General features: G+C 35.2%; 1 long non-coding RNA gene across 2 annotated transcripts; it reads right to left on the minus strand.

Moving 5' to 3' along the window:
- Positions 1 to 8,785: 8,785 nt before the first annotated feature.
- Positions 8,786 to 10,576, minus strand: LOC133845302 (uncharacterized). Of its 2 annotated transcripts, none has more exons than XR_009894732.1 (3): positions 10,126 to 10,576; positions 9,736 to 10,052; positions 8,786 to 9,691 (listed from the first exon to the last, which is right to left on the minus strand). It is a non-coding gene; the product is annotated as an uncharacterized LOC133845302 (long non-coding RNA). The 2 variants fall into 2 exon arrangements; XR_009894731.1 differs by having other exon boundaries at positions 8,786 to 9,684; positions 10,126 to 10,574.
- Between the last annotated feature and the right edge of the window lie 9,312 nt (positions 10,577 to 19,888).

Genomic DNA, 19,888 nt, shown 5'->3' on the forward strand with positions numbered 1-19,888 from the left:
CGGGGTTCGGGTCCAAATCATTTTCAAAGAACTGCCGCGCCTAAACCGAACTTCTATGGAGCTATTTAAGCTGTAGAATTGCAGAGAGTACATCGATTGAGCATTAACTTTATAACCAACTGAAGTGTTGACTTGTGTTAAGCCTTGGTTTTGTATATTTGGGATGATATAATAAAGCACAGGTTGTCAAGAAATTATGTGAAATATAAATACAATTTCAAATTTTTCAACTTCGTACCATTACATGACAACAGAAGCGATTTAATTCGTTTTTTTAATATGTCTCATAGAATTTAGAATATTAGAGCTAAAAATATAAAAATAAAATATTTAGATATAAACATTGAAATATTTGGATTTTTGGATGTAATATATTTTTTTTTGTAAAAATCTATTACACAACCTAATGAAATCAATTTTAGTATTGTTAAAGTCATATGAACTATAAAAACAGAACATTACGGATATATAATATATATTGGTATATAATTTATCTAATACTCTTTAATAAAATTAAAAAAATTATACTTTTGAAAACTATATCTTATATTATTCGATTATAGATCCATAGTATTTTAGAACTAAACTTAATATATTATTAAATTCTATTCCACAACATTTGTTGATATAGTCATCCAATATCAATTTCTCAATAATTTAAAAAGACCAAATATAAACATTAGAATATTTATATTCATAGTCATCAAGAACTTCTTCGAAAAATATACTTCACATAAACTCTTTAATAGTTAGCCGATATCATCTGTTGAAAACATTAATATCAATTTTGTATTATACTACCTCAAGGATCTGACAGTAGATAAAGTGAAAGAAAAACTGTAAACTTGTCAACTCATTATATCATTTTATGACCTCCCATACTCGTATGCATATGTATTCAGTTCCGGCAAAAGCAAAAAACAGAAAAAGTTATCCACCTTTCCATCAAGATGACCATTAGGCTTATTAATTTTTTCATTGTTCATAAGAATATTTGTTGTTGGTGGGTGAGGTAAACGGTAGCCTTCATGACACGCATTACGTTTATCTGCATCTTTACTACCATTATCAACGCCTTCCAATCTAATTTAAAAGCCAGAGAGAAAAAAATGTGAAAATTGAAAAAAATTACTCATTTCCACTTCCAAGGAATCGCCGCGATGTGGACAACCAAACAGAACAGAAGAGACACCAGACCAACGAGAACTCAGAACGTTGCACACCCGGTCAGCGACCATCTTTGGAGTCGCAGTCGAAGTCGAAGTCGGTGTTGGAACCTGGGATCGTATTCGTATTTCGTATCTTTAGCGTATCTCTCATTCACATTCATAAATTTGAATTTGCTTGCTTTTCATTGTGCTCGTTAGCGCTGCCACCTCTCGCACTCTCTCTCCCTCTCTCTCTTTCTCCCCCGCACTTTGTGTGTCTCCCTCTGTCTGCTGCTGTTTGGTCGACCACCCGATTAGAGGAACAGTTGCTGGTCTCATTTCTGTGAAGTGTTGTAGGCTCGTTTGGTATTCGTCGCTGAAATTTCTTAAAAACAATAAAATAAAATTAAGCAAAACGGCATTTTAATAATGCTGCTGCCTCTCTGTCTCTGTCTCCGTCTCTTTCACTCAGTCTTTATCTGTCTTTCACCAAGCCCGTCAACCCGCTTAACCTTTCCCTTTCCCTTTCGCTTGGTCAGCTGGAGGTCGCGTTTTGTTTGCTGGTGTCCGTAATGGGCCATAATGGATCTTCCTAACAATTTGATGATTTATGTTGTTCAGCTAGCGGTTGTTGTTTCGTTTTGGGCCACTTTTATAGCTCTTTTATTATGTTTATAGCGCTTATAGCGTTTCTGTCCACCTCCGACTCCTCCTCAGTCGTCTTTATCGGCAAACCTGGCGCTCGACTCTGCTCGCTACACAAGCCAGTGTATAACGCTACTGTCGGTTCGTCGGTCTTACCAATGTCTTGTGCCCAGTTACCAGTTTTTTTTCTGTTTTCTGTTTTTTTTTGGCCCGCCGCGCATGAGCCGTCGCCTCATCATCAGCAGCAGCAGCAGCAGCAGCAGCAGCTCGTCGTCTTGCCTCGCGTTTGTTTTGTCATAATAAACCACTAAAAGGTAGCATATAAAAAGTAATTTTCCGCACCTGCCTTGCAACGTGGCAAACGTCAGCGGTACTTCAAGGGATCGCTGTCTCTATCTCTATCTCTCTCTCTCTCTCTCTTTCTTTTGCGGCGATGATTTACGAGTTGTGTTTATCAAACATGCGCACAGACTTCTTCCCATTTCGTTCGTTTCGACTTAATTGAATACTTCCCCAACATTCCTTCAGCTAACTGGCACTCACTATAATACACTTTACCACTTACTCTTTTTGCTCGACAGCTTTAACTAGCTGCATTTATGGCAATCACAATCACGATCAATCTTGAGATCTAATAGATTAGAGTTTCTTGATTGCAGAACTAATTCAACAAGATCGAGTATCAAAAGTCTGACTAATATTAATAAGAAGACTTAAAAAAGTAAGGATCATGAATAATCAGTGTTGATTAAAGATTTATATTATTGAGTATTAAATGCTGATCTTGTAAAGATAAAAATAAGAGAAGGAATAAAATTAGGAAGAATTAAATGAATATAGTATTATTGTCTCTAGTTTTGTTTTACATATTAACTTATTTTATTAACAACATTTCAATGCACTAAATTAAAATATTAAATGTAGTGTTTATTTAAAAAAGTGTTAATAGTTTTCCTAGTCATGAAGCATATATTAAATTATCTTACTCATAATATTTTAAGTCAGTTAATTTTCAAACAAATAACAACATTATAAATATTCTCTTTAAAATTATGATCAATATAAGATTAGGAATTCCTTTTATTTTTTATGTATTAATAATAATTTTGTTTAATTTTTAACTTATGTAAATCACACAACATAAAAGTAGACAGCTAAAATGTGTTTAAATTGTGATTTTCATACGCTTTTGGCCAAATTACGTATACGACGTGTGCACTTTTATGGAGCAATATGCGGTTGTTGTTTCACATTCCATAGATTAATCGAACTACCGAATTTGGTTGTCGTCGCATTCAGTTTGACAATCGCATTACGACAAACAGCAAATGTGTCAGAAATATTGTTGTTTTCCGACTCTGTGTCTCTTTCATTTGTTTCAGTTTCATTTCGATGTTGTTGTTGCTGTTGTTGCTGCTGTTGTTTGTGGTACAATGGTCGTAATTTGGGACTTTAAGAGCTTTCAATGTGTCGTTTCGGTGTGCGTTGCGGGAATTTTAAATTAATTATTTTTTTGACCCCACACAATGTTCGGGCTTTAAAGTGCCTGCCCTGGCCTGCCATGGCTTGACTTTGCCTTGCTTTGCTTTGCTTGGCTCTGCCTTCTCTCTGCTCTGCTCTTGCCCGGACTAGCCTGGCCTGGAGAGTGTGGGGGAAAGTGAGGAGGGGGCGGGGGAGAGCCAAATGTCTCTACAAAGCAGCCGTCGTCGCGGTCTCCAACACTTTGCATACATATCTGAATCGATAGTTTTGTTTCCAACGCCGACGCGACGCGGACCGGTTAGCTGCCAGCTACACTGAGCGAAAAAAGGATGAATTAAACTCAACGTGATAAATTTCATTAACTTTATTCTGTCAATTTCGACATAGATTTTAGATGAGAATTTCATCTATAAACTATAAAAATCAAATGCCGAAATATCTAATATGATGCCTTAATAACAATTTAGATTTGCATTGAGAACATATAAACTTGAACTTGCTAAAACTTGTTATCAACAAATATATACATATTGAATAAAATGGATGAAATCGAATATTTATTTGAAAACAAAATCAATTAATTTTTATATTTTTAAGGCTTTCAGGTTTTAAATAGCTTTTTGTTTTTGTTGATTTATAGATGATTGAATATCACTTTCTGTTGTATTAGTCTATAAAATAAATTTTTGTTTATTAAATTAATTGCTTGAGTTGCCGAGATGTTATATTTTGGATTCAAATTCACATTCCAATAAAGAAAAGCCATATTTTAAAGCTTAATGTAAAGCCCAATCTAAAAAGCCCAAGCTAAAAGTTTAGATTGTGTTGATGGTCCATTAGCTAGTACTCAGAGTCTTATAATTTATTATTATTTTTTAAAATGTATCACAACAAAATAAGTAATAATACTACTAAATAAAATAATTTAAAGATTGTTCGCCTAATTTATGCCACAAATCTTATCTTTAAATGCTGTTAGATTCAAATCAAAATACATTGATCATTTCTCTCCGTGTCTGTGCTGAGAGGTAAGAGCTATAGTTGGTAGCTGGGAATCGGGAAGTGGCTGTGGAGTGGGAGGAATGTGGAGAGGGGAAGCGGAGTCAATATCGATGGAACGTGTACATGTACTACTACGAGTACACATCAGTCCGTCTCATAACGACATAATATTATTGTAATGTTCCAATGAGGCTCTTTTTGTCGTTGTCCGTGTTGTTGTTGTTGTTGCTGTTGTTGTTGTTGTTGTCGATTGAATGGGTCGTGTGGTAGCCACAAAGTGTGTGCCACTTTTTGTCTACTCACGAAGACATGAGCATATTTTGTTTGTAATTTATTATACGCAGTTGCTGAGCTGCCTACGAAATGAATATCGTCATCAAGTCATTGCTGCTTTCTACAGCTCGTACTTTGTATCTATATCTCTGATTACTGCTTGCCCCTTTACCTTTCCTTTCCCCCCTTCTTGGCCACACTCTAAGCTAAAGATGTGTGTTCGTGGAACACGAGGAGTTATTTGTACCAGCAGCTTGCCAAAATGCTGTTTGCCACTTTTGGTCGGCAATCAATTGGGCAGCGAGAGAAAGAAAGAGTAAAGGAGGGATAGAGGGGAGCTGAGGCTGATTCGTAAGAAACAATTTGCATATGTATGTACGTCTTGTCGTTCAACAATGGATTGGCAAGGTGTGAATTAATTTGCTCCGCACGCCAAAAGTCAAATGTTGAGAAGAAAAACCACACACAGAAATCCAACTCGCAGCCGAAGAGGAAGTCGGAGTCGGAGTCGAAGTCGAAATCGATGTTGAACTGGATGTGAAGTCGCAGCCACCCTTTTGCTTGTCTCATCGCTGAAATTCTCGAAGCTCAATTCTGCGAAAAGTCTGCCCCCCTTTTGCTCTCTCTCTCTCTCTCGCTTCTGAGTCGCAGTCTGGCCAACTCGGCCAACTTATCAATGACAAATCTCCAAAATCGTTTGCTGTTTGCCATTGCCAATGCCCTGTCAATTTGGCTTGTTGACACTTCTGCGCCTTCCACCCGAAACAAAAATGTTAAGAGCCCAAGACACAAAAGGTTCGCACTCTTGCTGCCTTGCTTTGGTTTTGCGCTTTTTGCTTCACTTTTTTTGTTGTGTCGCTGCCTGCTTATTTTCCCGGTGGGATTTGAGGCTTCATGAATGAAAGCCAAAGTCAGCATCAGCATCAGCGTCCAAAGCCCAGCCGGGACATTCCTCGATAAGTTCGCACGCAGCCGAATCCAAATCCAAACCGATTCCAAGTGCGTCCAAGTGACAAGCGGAAGTTGGCTTAAAGCATTGTCCATTGCTTCAATTGAGACAATAACCGAGGTAAGTCCCCAGTTGGCTCAAGTGCTAAGGCCAGCGTCTGCTACTATATCATCGCTATGGTACACTAGCTCACTTTTTCCCTTAACTCTTTCAGCTTCTTCTTCAATCCCAACATCATCTAAGAATAGCTAATATTTCAGTGCGATTCTCATCACTTTATCATTTGGAACTACATCAATATCACAGAATGAACGACAAACACATTATTCATAATGGTAGAGTAGCTCAATTCTTTAATCCATCTGTTCTCTCTTTCCTTCTGTCATTTAATAATCTTATTTTTGTTCTTAGCTGACTTAATCAATAGTTAATTACAAGTAGGACTATGATTAAATCTTTCTGATGTTAGGCAGAAATTGTTATCACGAGTCAAGAATTGTTGTATTATGAATTTCAATTTACAATCTTTGAAATTTAATTCTATTAAAATTATAAAACGCTTAAATTTTATGTCTTTATATTTAATTATGAAAAGAAAACTAACGTTGAAGAGCAACTTTTACAGTTTTGCTCGTCTGTTAAATCCGAGACTGTTAAATAATTGAATTGTAACCTCCTGGGTTTGCTTAAATCTCCCTCTTCATTAACATCTGACTTCACTAGCTTACATATCTCTACATCTTAATCCTTAAACTTCATGGAGTATGTATAATTCTTCCTGTTTCATAATCTTAGCCTAGCTTACCTGTCTTCCTCTTTTTTAATTCGTTTAATTCGTTTTCTTCTTTATCATTTCGTACGAACTTAAATCTTCTTAATATTATAGAGGAAAAGCTGACATATCTTTCATCTTCTACTATTCCTAGAGTTGTCTTTATTCACCTTGATTCATCAACTTACACTAGTTTACTTCTCTTTCTTTATCATCTGGGACTAGCTAAATTATCATTGTTTTTAAACTTCCCCTTGCTTTGCCTTATTTTTCTAAGTTCATCATCTTGGGCAAACTCATGTCCTCCCGCACTTCATCATCTCACTAAAGTGTTATTCTTCTACCAAACTGACCTCTCTCTATCTTAAAGTCTGTCGACTTCCTCATCTCCCAACTCGAACTGCAGTGATTTCGTCTCTGTATTTTAATTAAGGGCTGGAATTTGTCAAACTGCGGCGCATCAGCAAACAAATATTGTATTCCAAGCGCAGTGTGATGGTGTTAAAAGCGATTAGATCTACGACTTCAGCTCCACAGTTTCGCCTTCTCATTCATTGAGCAGAAAGGAGAAGCTTGAATGCAGTCAAGGAATCGAGAATCGAGAGCTGCTGCTGCTGCTGCTGCTGATGTCGGGACACATTTATTTAATCCGCAACTTGCTCAAATTGCAGGCTGAAAGGCTGGAGACAAAAGCGCAACAAAAAAGCAGCAAAAAAAGGAAAAACAAATAAAAAAAAAACGACAACGAGGCAAAGCTGCGACACAGACACGCTGACAATCGAAATCCGAAATGTTGAATGAAGGCGCAAAGTAAAACAATATCTGATTTGAAGCATCCGGTCGCGATTGTCATTGCCACCTATGCCACCGCCACCGCTTGGCACCGACCTGGCGACACGCGAGAAGAGACGAAGAGACAGACAGACAGACAGACAGGCGGACAGACGGATAGACAGGCAGGCAGTGCCGAAATGAGGGACCATGGCTTAGGCCCCCAAACTTTAACTTCCTGCGACTGTTCTCCTGTCTGTCCGTCCATCCGTCTGTCTGTCTGTCCGCCTGCTGTCCTGCTGCTGCTGTTGCTATTGTCATTCCTGTTGGGGTTGTTGCTGCTGCTAACCAGCCCGACGACCCGCGACCCACTCTAGAGTACACACACACAGACAACAACAACAACACAGTATGAGATCAATCGTATTCGATTGCAGAATGCGCGGTAGGTAAGCGTTAACGACGTTTTTGAAGTTGCCAAGCTCAGTTGCTGTTGTTGTTTTTTCTCTGCTGCTGCTGCTGTTGTTTTTGGTGGCAAAGGAGCGCAGCGACACAAAAAAATTGCGACACGTTATTTCAATTTAAAATGTTTATAATTCAGTGTGTTCTCTGCTCTTTTTGCTACCACCTTCGCTGCTGCTGCTGCTGCTGCTGTTGTTGCTGCTGACAACAACGAGCAAAACCAAACAGCAAGAGGAACAGCAACAAGAGCCGAAGCTGTCGCCACTTTTGCCGCATTTGCCAACACGAAAAACGCGCGAAACAAAAGCCTGGCTAACTGCTGGAGAACCAATCCAAAAGCAGCCTCAGCATGAGCATGTATCGACGACAACAGCACCGAGTATATCTGAGTATTGTATGTGTGTATCCCCATTATCGACATAGATATAGACACGACAATACACGACACGCACTTGAACCACCTTCAGTGATATTCTCTCCTGCGTTCCCATTCAACAAAAAACGAGAAGTATTTACTACACTAAATACTTATACTAAATCACTCCTTAGTGCAGATCAGGTTCTTTCATTTCACTAACGAATCGATAAGCAGAAATTAGTGAATTAAGCCAAGAAGAGTTTTTTATAACCAGATTATTTGCATGCGATTTGCAAGTACTTAACAAATTTATAATGTATGAACATGATTTTTCAAATTTTTTACAATATTTTGTATAAAACGAAAATGTTTCAACCACTTACAGTATTTAAGTACAAAATAAATTATGTGGCAGTCATATAATTTATTTATTTATTGAATATGTTAATAAAGTCAGCAATACACAGGCCACAAACAAAATTTATGCTAAAAAGTTTGAACTTAACAGATAATTCCCATTATCCTATAAAATTGCATTTATAAAATATATATTTAAATAATATAATAATATAAGACTATCAACAGAATTTTCAGTATTTTTTTATTTGATTGCAGACGAATCTATTTAAAAGCAAATCTATTTAAGATATATGTATATATGCAAATAGTAAACCTTCTTTATGTTATATTAAACGATATAAGATTAGTTTATCTCAATACAAATACAAACAATAAGCTTTGCTACAAATTAGTTTCACTATTTCTTGGTAACTATTTGAAGCTATTGGCAAAATATCGTATAGTATATTTAATATTTTCTATCTGTTTACTAGAATAAATATATTTATCTTTTCTATGTCATAATTGAATTCGTTATTTTACCTTTAAATGTTTTAGCATCGAACAGTAGAAAAATACATATATTTAATTTTTAAAGTAATAATTTCATATAATGTTGTCTAAATTTTTCAATTTTCACATGATATTTGAATATGTACTTATGAATATTTGAATGTCTCACAGAAAGTGTGTTGTTTAGTCGTTCACTCTCAGCCCCTTCAAAGCTTTCTTGTTGTTTGCTTACAATGTTCGTCGAGCAGATCATGATCATTATGATTCCGGGCATCATTCAGTTTTATGACTGCACCAATAAATGCAAATTAAAAGGTCCGTCTGGACAAACGCAGTGTATAACTTTCAACTGGACTGGAGTTGAGTTCACAGCTTCAGCTGGCACTTTGTTTGTTAGCAGTTTCTGTGGCATGTTAAGAGTTAAGAGTTGCATATAAAAAGCGCACGGCAAACGCCCCAAAAAATGTTGCAAAATGCCTCAGACGATGCTGCTTGGGTGGCCATGGAAGGGGATGAGAGAGGGAAGGGGGGTGGTAAGAGGGGTAGAAGAGATGTTGTGTAAAAGTCAAATACATTTATGGCCGTAATTACACCCTAAAATTCAAATTATATCAACAAAACCGAAACCGCATCGTTGTGTCCACGTTGTGTGACTCAATCTGGCCAAGGCGAGACGGAGACGACTTGGCCTTGTGGTTGGCCCTCTAGAAAGAGACAAGGAGAGAGGAAAGAGAAGGAGTAAGTTGGTCTGTGTGGCACAGGTTCGACTGGCACTTGCTGCAGCCTTAGGTCCGCATTTATTTTTACAAGCTTGTAGCACAATAGTCGTAGGCTTTGTCGGCACGCCCACGACACAATGCCACACCCTGCACACTCCCCCTTCCCCTTCCCCTCTGCAGTTTGGTCTGGTCTGGTCTGGTCTGGTGTTTGTTGACTTAGAGCCGGACCAGGGCCGGATTATCCAGCAGTGCTAAAAACTTTTTAGAAGTCATTAAAACCTTGTAGTGGTAAAATTAATTACTTGTAGTTGCAAACAATGTAGCCACGCCGCAAGCAACATTTCCATTCAGCCCGTCGACTGCCGACTGCCGCCTGCTGCTTCATCTACCGCTGCTGCTTCTTCTTCTTCTTCTTTATCAAGTTGCCTTGTCCAAGACCACGTCCAACGTCCAAGCGCTGTGCCGTTCAAGCGGACTAAGTGCATGTTGGTGAAAACATATTCACTTTGAAATTTATTAACTTTGCGTGTTCTGTTGAATTAAGAATCCAGACGCTACAAACTTTCCATTCCATCTCCATCTCCATCTCCACAATGTTTGCTCAAAGTCGTTCGTCGGCCTATTCGAAAATAAGCAGCAAACCATCAACAACAGCAACAACAACAACAACAACAAAAGTCATACATATTTACAGTTCCTGCCGTAAGTAAATGCCAAAATGCTTAAAGAACTTTGAATGTTTATTCAAATACTAGTAAAGAGAAATGCTTTCAACTTCTACTTCTACTTCGACTTCAACTTCAACGTTTCGTTCCTCTATGTCCATCACTTTGGCGTTGTTAGTTTTCAGTTAGTTGGCAAAAGTTGTTGAATTTGCAAATTTACTAACTACTATTTGATGCCATAGCAAATGCCATTGATGTGTTCATTAGCTGTTCATGTTTGCATTTGGGGTAATAGCTTAAGAAGTGTTGCGAAAATATTTGCTAAACTATTTTTCGATTTACTTTTTTAAATTTTAAAAGTGAGTGAGACGATTCATTAAGGCTTCTGAAAAGAATTTTACATGCAACTTTATTTAAAAGTGATTTGCTGAGGAGCTTGATAATTCAAAGAGAATGAAATTATTTAGAACTTTTTGTTTAATAATATCTGTTTTGACAATTAATGCGAATTTATAGAACATAACGTAAATGGGGAAAGTTACCGATTATTTTATTTTTTTCATTAATCAATGAATTCATTAATTTATGGATGCGATTGCCTGAAATTTTTTTAACGTCTTAAGAGCGAATATGTATGTGATGGAAAGAATAAATTTATTTAAGGTATACTTTATTCAAAAGTGAAGAAACAGGACAACAGAAAACATACCTGAACAACAAATGGAAGAAAATTTCAATAAAGACCAAACCCTGTATATCCGTACAAGGAATGAAGAATGAATAAATGATTTACATTTTATGTTGGCAATGTCATATGAATTGGAAATTATCACATTTATTTGCAGTAAATAATTAATATCCTAATAATTATATTTTACATTTATTTGAATATTTTAAAATTATGGATTGTAGTTCATAAGAAAGTAAATTATTTTTAATTATATGCTTTGCCATCTGCCAACAAATTATATTCTTAACTTATATAAATGGACAGAACTCAATCTTAATATTGAAGAATTTCTAGTAATTTTCGACTAATTGGATAATAAATTCTTCTCAAATATTTTTTTTTAAACACTGTGTTTATAGTTTTATAAATTTTAATTAATTTCACATATTCTCTTTTTTTTAAAGTATCCAGAATTTGCTTCCATTTATTATTTTTAATTACATTATTGTATAATACAAAATCATAAATATATCGATTGCCTATTCAGAGTGAAATTACATTTATATTTAAAAACAATCCTTACGACTTACCTAAATGATATTTAAATATGTTATTGTTAAGTATTCTCTATTATTAATGCTTTAAAATATTTAAAGCTCTAAAAATACATTTATTTGCTGATTGTGAAATTTCAACTCTAAAGTGATTTAAGAAACAAACTTTTGCCATATTTGTCTGTGAATAGTAGTAGAAGCATCAAGTTTGGTCAGAGAGCTATTTGTCAAATTACTCAAGTTGTGTTTGTGCTGCTAATGGACAATAAAGTTGCTTCATTTGTTTGGCTTTGAATTTTTGGCTAGAGGAAATGTTGTCAGACAAAACATGAGACACTTAACAAAATCTAGAAATAGTTGAAGTCGCAGTGAGCACTTAATAATAGTTAACTTTGGTAAACAATTAACTAATTACTTGGAGTTTAAAGTAAATTGTCGTTCAACTGGTTGCAGTGCAATGTTGCATGCTTCATGCGCGGCACGTTGCACGTTGCAAACGCATTTGAGAAATGTTCATTACTTTCAATTAAAATCGCTTATAATTGAACATGACATATTTATGAGTTTGACAACGAGAACTCAGCAGCGTTCAGAGTAATCGCGATTTCAGTTGAGGCGACAATTTCGACCGTTAATTGCGTGAAAATGAGCACATTACATATATCTATATATATCTACATATCCGTTGTCACACACATACACATAGTGTGTGTGTGCGTGTGTTGTGGGTAATTATTGTGTGCCATCAATATTTATGTGTGTGTGTTGGCAGCACACGCGATTCCAGGCGATACGATTGCGATTGCGATGCGGCGGAACTGCGGAATCGATTACAAAACGTCCGTCCGTCCATTAGGCGATTGTTCACAATCGACAAAAAAAACCAAAACCGAGTACGGCAAAAACAACAACGAGAGCAACAACGGCAACTGCAGCGAAAGTGCAAAGCGAAAACGCCATGAATCACATTCTGCCAATTAAGCATGATCCGTTGTAAACGGCAAAATTCGTAAGCACAAAATCATAATTTTATTCATATGAACATCAACACACTCACACACACACACACACACACATAGTTGTAGTCGTAAGCAAAAGCCATCGCGACATTCTTACACCACACCGGAATCTCAATGTAGGCAAACAGTTGTGACTGGGGCGTCGACAACACTTTTGAGTTTTGCTCTCCGCTCCCCACCCAATATCAGCCCACCCCCTCGCTAGCGCAGTAACTGACCGGATGGGCTATTGAGACCACCAAAGCAGCAACAACAAACATTAAACTTATAAGAATTGCAAGCACTGCACTGCACTGACTTCGTCTTTGTCTTCGTCTCGTTTCGTTTCGTCTTCGTCTTTGAATCCGTCTTCGCCTTCGTCTTCGTTTTCGTCTTTGACTTTGACTCGACGTCCGCGTTCGCGATTACAGTTGTGTATTTGTAAATGCGATCGTTGATCATATTTCAATCATTTGCAGCAAAAAGGGAACCAACAACAAGGAGAGCGAGAGAGCAAGGGAGAGAGAGGAGCTGACTTACTGTGGGGTCCGACCGCCCAGTTAGCGCTCACATCATTTGCACTTAATTGCAGAGAGCACAACACACTCTGTGTTTGCATTTGAATTGTAAACAGCAAACACTTTGTAATACTATCAAAAAACGATGCAGGCGGTCAGTCAGCTCTCTAATTATATAGAAGAATATTTTTGCCAGATAGTGTGGTATATATTATATCGTTTTGTAAATCGAACAATCAGCGCAACAATTGTAGTACGTAAGTGTGCGAAAAAGTGCAGGCTGTTTCGTTCTGAATGAAATCACAGCACTGCGCTTTTTACAACTTCCCCTCCGCTTGATCACGCCCCCTTCCCCACAATGATGAAAAGTTGCCAGCGTCATTGTCAGCATAGTCACAGCAATTTAATTGACAAAGCAACCATTGAGTATTGCTCCCCATGCAAAATCATACACAATTTACACACATAACTCTAAAGAAATATATAAACTTGGAAATATATTTACTTACAGTTATACTTATATATTGTCAGGTTATCGTAAATCTGCTGCGTTCAGCTGCGGCGCTTTGCGAAGCGCGAAACTGCGAAAGGTGACAAGTAGTACAAAGTGCCTAGACTTACATTATATAAATATATACACAAGATATATACATAATATATATTTTAAAAATCGTCAGCATTTCTGCGGTGTTGGCCCCTTTTCTACTACTCGCTCAATAATAGAACTTTTATTCTAAATATTAATGAGCATATGCCAATAATGTCGCTTCAATAATATTTTGGGAACTGCTTGTGCTTGGCAATAAGCGAAATTGTACTTTATTGTAGCTTTGATTTTTAGACGGGGAACAACAACAATAAAAAGTGGAACACACCTTTTTTAAAATAGTTTGTCAAGTCATCAATAAAGCGAACGGCAATTTTCCTGAATTAAGGGAATAAATAATCAATTATTATATACTACTTCTCATTAATATTATTAAGCATAATACATTTCTTGTAAAGCCACTTTAAAAATATTTTTTTTACATTTTATATTACATTAGACTTATTCACTACTAGAGTAAAATAATAAATACATTAAGAGATTAAATAAATAATCTAGATTATAAGTATTATAATCGATTTACGTTGTAACGTAAATGTTTATTAACTTTCATTAAATTGAAGTATTTAAAAAATCTTTGAATAATCACATTTCATTTCTTACTTCTCCATGTATTTTCCGTAATCAGTTTGGATAATAATCCAATTACTCAGATCGAGTCATAAATATGTTTGCCTTCCATCAACAAAAATTGCAAAACATATTTGTTTGCTAATCAAAGGAATTTGCTAAATATTTTTAAATCAAAAAGCAGATATTATTTTCCTTGGTTATTCACGCTTTTATTTAGAGTAATGATGAATAGATTTAAAGATTGCATTACTATGAAATTTATTGCCTAAATAAATGATATAAGAAATATTTTTATTTATTAGTTAACTATTTATAATTATAATATTACTCAGCAAGCGAAAGAGAACTATGATAGAGGGGATGATGATTCGATTGAATTGCTCTAAATAAAGCGTATTAGTAAGAATATATTTTCAGCATGCCTCGATAAACTCGTACTCGAAATGATATTTGAGTGCACTAATTGCTAGATGTTGTCGCTGCTGGGTTTTTAATTAATTAAATTAAAAGTATATCAAATCAGGTATTTGGGCAAAAGGAAATTAAATTTATCGTAAAGACCCAGACTAGTCCAAATTCAAAGTATATGAATATGAATATATCTAAGGGGAAAGAATGTTATATCTATATGTGACGGCGCCAGCTTATCGATTGTCGGCAAATCAAATGATGTTCAAAGTGCAGAAAGTTAAATCCAATTGCAGAAGGTACGACTGTGAGTTCGGGTACTCGAACGTTATTCATGCAAGGTGAGTGCATGGCAGTAGTTGAAAAATTAATTGCTAACCATATGGACATGACACGAAAGATCACGGGGCAGAGAATGAAATCGAGTCAAGTCGAAGTCGAATCGAATGGAATCGAATTGAATTGAAGTGAAGTCTATTTATTAATCGGCCGCCGCACAAGATTGACAAACATCTATTAGGCATTTAATTAAAAGTTTCGCACTCGGTCGAAAGGGTTTGAAGGAGGGCGGAGAGTGCCACAACTATTGTTGTCACTGATAACATTTGAATAAGCATTCTTGTTGTCCAGATAGATACTCCTCGATACTCGTTGGACAAAAGTGTCCAATTCATGCATTTCAAGTTTCCGCCTTCAGAGAGATAGCGGCAAAGCAAAGAGCAAACAGTGAAACTGAAACACAAACATTTGCCGACAATTACTTACCGACTCTGCAGATAAGCCATGGTCAACTTAACCCGTTCAGTTTACCAGTTTCCAGTTGCCAGTTGCCAGTTGCTCCACTTCTCGCACTCTCGGACTATATCTATTTTAGTATTTACATCGCCAGAGAGTTTTGATATGTTTGCCGATCAACATGCGCCTCGTCTCAAGTGCTGACTGGCGACATCGACAGCAACAGCAACAGCAAAAGCAAAAGCAACAACGACTGACATTAGCCCATCTCTCAATCTACCAATCTCGCTGAGGTGTTCTTATCGCTTCATTATACCCGCTGGCCAATAGATTAGAGGGGTATCATAGCCTAGTGGCAGCAGCGAATGTGTGGAACAAGCAGATGAAAGCATCTGCGAGTCCATTCAAATTATATGTTTAAATAGAATTTGCCTGTCTCTCTATCTGTTCGTTTATATTGGCACTTTTATCTCAGACACTAAAAAATGTTGGCACTCTTTGAGATTGAGGTCTATCTTTGTTGTTATTCTGCTTTGATAATTCTTACTTGAAACTTGGCCAAAAGCTCATTCATTCTATCAAATCGATAAACGAATTGCGAACCTTATTTTAAAGCTGGCAGCTGAAATCTTGTATTACTTACATCATAACAAATAGATATAGTATTCCCCTGCATTATAAAAGCTCAGAGGTTAAAATTCTCTTTTTTTGAAAAGTGAATTTTTTTTTGTTATATCTGAAATATAAAAGAAAAATATAAGAATCTGCAAAAATGTGAATTTTAAAAGATATTTTCATTGCATATAACATAGGTATTGGCATTATTTTTTATATTGTAAGTTTCATTTTAGTATTCTTATAAAATGAATAAATTTTGGATCTTCAATTTTTAAGAAGTAATTTGTTTTGGTTCCTCTAAGTTTTTAGAAATAAAAATATTTCAGTGAGAATTTCGTTAAATATTAATATATATAATCATTTATTTAATTATTTTTTCTTAATGGATAATATGAGGGTCTTAAAGTAGAACCTTCACACAGCTTTGCAGCTTAAATACTGTTTACTTCAACACATTTTAATTCTTTAGACTCTCTAAGAATACACAATATATTGAGCACTTTATTTTGGATTTCTGGATTACACTTGGGTGGGAATGGGAACTGAGGCACATCATTGGTGTTGAAAGCGCTGACATACGACATGTAGTCCGTGTCTGAGCCTTGGCAAAAGGTCAGTTTGGGTCTCTCGCTCTCAACGTGAATGTTTCACCTGTCGCTGCTGCTGCTGTTGCTGCTGCTGTTGGTGGCCGATGCCAATGGCAATGCCGATGCCGATGTCGATGCTGAAAGTCAATGACAATGTAAAACACTGGAAACACTGTGTTTTGGTCAGCCTAACCACGCAGACTACACTCATCCGATTAAACTTTTAAATAGATGTCAAACAAACTACATTCAGCTAACTACAAGGACATTTGCTTCCCTCTCTCACTCTCACTCTCTGCTCTGCTCTCTGTTCCTGCTCCTGTGACTTTGTCACCGTTAAGGCTGCTCATGTTGCCACAGCCGCATTTGTCTTAGGCCTGCACACACACATACGTATCTAACACATCTGTCCCTCGAGTCAGCGACTGCATAAACACACGAATATATACACATACTATATATGTTATATGTTCAAACTCTACTCGGTCAGGTCGAGACATTCGAGTTCGAGTTCAACCCCCGATCTGAATGTGATGCGCATCGTTTGGCCCGTTTTGCCCGTGACGGACAAATGTCCGAAATTTAAAACTTTCGATGCGAGCTTAGGTGTCCGGGTGAGAACCTTTTGGGGGCAGCAAAGGTTTACGTTTTAAAACACTAGTTCCGTTACGCTCTAGCCCCAGCGGTTGGGCGGAGCTTTCGACATGGACATAGTTATGATTTAACATTAGTTTTACGCCCTCACATGAGGTGACAGCAGCAGCAGGTTGGGCTGTGGCTATAAATCGGACTCGGATTGGGGTTGGGACTGCGACTTGAACTGAAAATGGGAGTGAGAGCGGGGCAGGTGTGGTCTTGGGACTGTTAATAGTTTCAGCATTTGTGGACTCGGAAATTGGCTTCGGTAAATCTATTACAAAAACTCAATTAGTTCCGGGTAATTACAACTTAAATAAATATTGCTCGCCTTAAATAAATGTAGTCATATTTTGTTGCTTACAACTTTGATTGATTAACTCCAACGTTTGCTTTATTTCTATAAAAAATGAATTAAAGCTTTGTAGAAACTTTAAGAAATTTCAGTAAGTTTGAGCATTTTCGGCAAATTTAAGACATTTCTGCATATCTACAAAATTTTAGCATTTTAAGAAATTTCAGTAAATTTATAAAGTTTCAGCAAATTAGAAAAATTGTTTCTTTAACATGTTTGTTATAAAATTAATTTTGCTTTACTGCTGCACTGTAGAAATTTTAATAAATTTCAGTAAATTTTATATAATTAAATTTATAAAGATTTCTTCAAATTTAGTTTAAATTTAAAAAAAAGTATTGAGAAATTTGTTTTGTATTTTACAAAGCAGTTTTTGAAAGTAATTTGATACATTAAAATAAAATTGAGTCGGAAAAATAAAAAAGAAAATCACTAGCAAATTCAATATGAAAAAATTTTTCATAAGTGAAAATGCTCTTTAATTTCTTGTTAACGTAGATGTCTATCCTATAGGCAGTAATATGCCATAATTATAAAACTGCTCTTTCAACCCCTATCGGTAAACAGCTTAGCTTCAATCTTTACACACATGTTTAGCTATCAGATGGTATAAATTTAAATAAGCTGAAAAAGAACTCGATAAATTTGCCATTGACATGTGACACAAAAAGACTTGCTAAAAACAGTTGCTCATTTGTTTAAGTTTATCGTATTTAAATTTAGACATTGTCAAGACAACGACCTAGAAAGTTTTTTCAATTTTCTTTTGATGACGAAATCATTAAAGAATAAATCATTAGAGGGAAATTGTTTTAATTATATTATTTGAAATTGTTTTTATATATACTTAGCACTTATTGGAAATAGATACTCTACTTTGGATTAAATGTAAATCTTTTGTCTTCACGTTTGTGTGTTTATTCTAGTATTCTAGTAAGAAAAGGTTGATATATAGTAAATAGTTAAAGCATATCTCACTTCACTGAATTTAGTTAAAATTTAAAGTCTTGGGAACAAAAGTTACTAAAGATTTTCGCAGTATTTTTAAACTTGCTCAATTTAGACGCATTTATAAGCAAACAAATTATATCCACATTACTTGTCAAGGCCAAAACTATTTGATAATGTTAAAGATAACGAACTCGAGGCGAATCATAAATTATTTGTTTACAGCAAAAAATGGAAACCGAATATGAATATTAATATTAGATTAGCATTGCGTTGTGTTGCGTTCGATTAATTGTCAGCCAACTAAATATCATTTTATAAATCACCCGAAAAACAAACAGCAAAATGAATGAATGTCTGAATGAATGAATAAACATGTGTTCGAATACTAGTTAACTTTATAGAGAAGCTACTATTTGATCAGGCAGAGATTATAATTGGCAATTTAAATTATTCATGAATAATTCATGCGACGCTAATATCAAATGTTATGTTTATTTCTAAAATGCAAAAGATAAATTTTGGATAACTTAAGTTTACTTTTTACTAATCTTCATAAAACAAAGAAACCGATTACCAATCAATTAATTTATTATGTGCTTAGGAAATTTTATTTTTTCTATAAATAAATTAAAAATAATTAACAATTTCACACTAATGACAATGCATTTATTGTTTAACCACTCACAACACGTCGCATTAGCTGCATGAATATTCAACAAAATAAAATTCTGATTAAGTGTCTGTTTATGTACTTAAAGTTAAATCAATTTAAAGCTATGAACACTATTCACAAATAAATAGAATCTTGCTGAACATTATATGAATATAACTATAATTCTTTGAACATATACGTGATAATAAAATGTCTGCTAAGTGTTATTTAAAGAAGCTAAACTCTTCTCATAAAGTTTAATTAATTATTATAAATAAAGTTTAATTTATTTAAAGATATACAAAATATGCACATATTAATAAAATCGAATTGGTTTATTATATTAAACTAAGCATAACTCTTTTATCTACATAAATAATGAAATAATCGATATCAAAACTAGGAATAACATCATTAAAATTGTGTTTCTACATTATATTTACTTAAAAAATTTAATAAATAAATTTAGAGAAGCTAAAAATAAACTCATATTTATGTACATTTATAGCAAAATTTAAAATATCTTAAAGGGCTACAAAATATTTACATACAAACGAAGCTAAGCCTTAATTTTTAATATACCCATAATTCCATTAACTGAAAATTAATGAAATAGTTTTTATCATGCTTATCAAAAAGTTTACAGAATGTGTGTATTGAACATTATATTCACTTAAAAACATTTTAAAATTAATTTAGAGCAGCTTAAAATCATTCTGTATAATTAAAATTTAGTAGAGTTAATAAAATGAAAGTTTTGCTTCTATTAACGTGTACATATGTACAAGTAATCCCGTAATCCGAATAAATAATGTAATAATCCATATCAAACACATGTACATACAAACACACACAGCAACATTTTTAAGCTACTTTTTGTTGCCGCTGCCACTGTTGTTGTTGTTGTTATCCATTTGTGGCATCAACA

The sequence above is a fragment of the Drosophila sulfurigaster genome, chromosome 3 (genome assembly GCF_023558435.1).
Source record: "Drosophila sulfurigaster albostrigata strain 15112-1811.04 chromosome 3, ASM2355843v2, whole genome shotgun sequence".
Classification (NCBI taxonomy): Eukaryota; Metazoa; Arthropoda; class Insecta; order Diptera; family Drosophilidae; genus Drosophila; species Drosophila sulfurigaster.